This window comes from Garra rufa, unplaced genomic scaffold (assembly GCF_049309525.1).
Source record: "Garra rufa unplaced genomic scaffold, GarRuf1.0 hap1_unplaced_001, whole genome shotgun sequence".
NCBI classification, from domain to species: domain Eukaryota; kingdom Metazoa; phylum Chordata; class Actinopteri; order Cypriniformes; family Cyprinidae; genus Garra; species Garra rufa.
Genome location: NW_027394276.1, coordinates 2195916 through 2197683, shown reverse-complemented (window position 1 = coordinate 2197683; position 1768 = coordinate 2195916). Strand labels below are relative to the sequence as shown.

The 1768-nt window shown below is 32.9% G+C and overlaps 1 non-coding gene across 1 annotated transcript; it reads left to right on the top strand.

Annotated features, from left to right (window-relative positions):
* The first annotated feature begins 1227 nt into the window (after positions 1-1227).
* Positions 1228-1346, top strand: LOC141304112 (5S ribosomal RNA). Its single transcript, XR_012344077.1, has one exon. It is a non-coding gene; the product is annotated as a 5S ribosomal RNA (ribosomal RNA).
* The last annotated feature ends 422 nt before the right edge of the window (positions 1347-1768 follow it).

The following is a 1768-nucleotide window of genomic DNA, read 5'->3' as shown; positions in this document are numbered from 1 at the left end:
AAGAAATAAGACACAAGCTGTAAATTATTTTTAAAGCCATAAATCTATTGTTTGAATAATTTGTAACTATTTGAACTTCTTGTGTACATGTGATTTTCTAATTGCTTTTCAAATTTTATTATTATTATTATTATTATATTTTTAGTTACATTGTATAATATTTTGATGTAATTAATGTTATTGCACTTGTGTGTTGTTTTAAAGACTGCAAAAGAATGAAAATAAATAAATAATGGTCTTTTATTTTGTTGAACGAACAATGGATGGTGTCACCGGTCCAGGTTTGATTGACCAATCGGCGTAAAGGGGCGTCTCATGATCGAGCCAATATCTCGTTTTTTCGTTTTCTGAACTAATGAAAAAACGAATAAATGAGCCGTTTTCTTATTTCTGCTTATTTCGTTTCAATTTGAAAATGAAATGAATAAAACGTACACGGACCGTACAGGGACCCAATTCATCTAGATTATCTAACATTTGTTTTCCTTTTTTTACTGGTAAAGAGTTGACATTTTTTTCTTCTGTGGTCTACTGTACAGACGTGAATTTACTTTTCCCTTAACCTGAGGCTTTTGGTATGAAAAGGCTTTTACATTGTCAAAAAAAAAAAAAAAATAGTAGGCTACTTTTTATATTAAAAACAAACAAGCAAGCCAGATTTAAACAGTAACGCAAAAGTAATGTAATGCATTACTTTCCATAAAAAGTAACTAATGCGAGGTAAATCGTCACAATTAAAAGAACCAAAGACTTACTTCAGTCTGTGTGCACTGAATTTATTTAATACACGACTTTCACAATTTGAGTTGAATTATAAATGAACTTTTCTACAACATTCTAATGTATTGAGATGCACCTGAGCACCTCTTTAGCTAAAAGAAAAGGCAATTGTTACTTTTTTCTTTTTCCATAAAATGATATGCTTCTTATTTCTACTTTTAAATAATCAAAATCTGCCCATTTTTACTTCCTTTTTTCACGAAAAGAGAGGAGAGTTGACTTTTTTCTTTGTTAATCAACATTATGGCGAACTTTGGTTGAAGCGATAATATGTCGGGGGAAAAAATAGTTATACGTTTATATGCTTTAATAATACTATTTCTTTGAGGGTGGGGTGGTTGTTATTCTTGCAACTGCAGTCCGGGGCGTGTGTCTTTACGGGTCGATCTGTGTAGGGCTGCTGCTGGTGTGTCTTCTTTAAATAGCTCACTCTTGACTTCAGCTTTCGCTTACGGCCATACCACCCTGAGCACGCCCGATCTCGTCCGATCTCGGAAGCTAAGCAGGGTCGGGCCTGGTTAGTACTTGGATGGGAGACCGCCTGGGAATACCAGGTGCTGTAAGCTTTTGCTTTTCCTACACTCCTCAACTAATACACTAACACATGACTCAGAATTATTGCTTGTTCCCTTTATCATTTTAAACTGATTGCTTCATTTATTTTCTTTCATTTTGTTTTCTCTGGAATTTCTTTCTGCTTACAGTGTTGCAAAGGATATATTCTTCCTTTCTCCTCCAGGGGGCGATCGAGAGACCTTTTCTCTGCAGTAAATCTCTCAAGCACTTCATACACTACCAGTCAAAAGTTTTTGGACAGTAAGATTTGTAATGTTTTTTTTTTTTTTTTTTTTTAAAGGAACTCTCTTCTGCATTTATTTGATCCAAAATACCACAAAAGCAGTAATATTCTGAAATACTTTTACCTTTTAAGGTAATTTGTAAAATATTTTTTTAATTTTAAAATAATATTCTTTTTGAATATATTTTA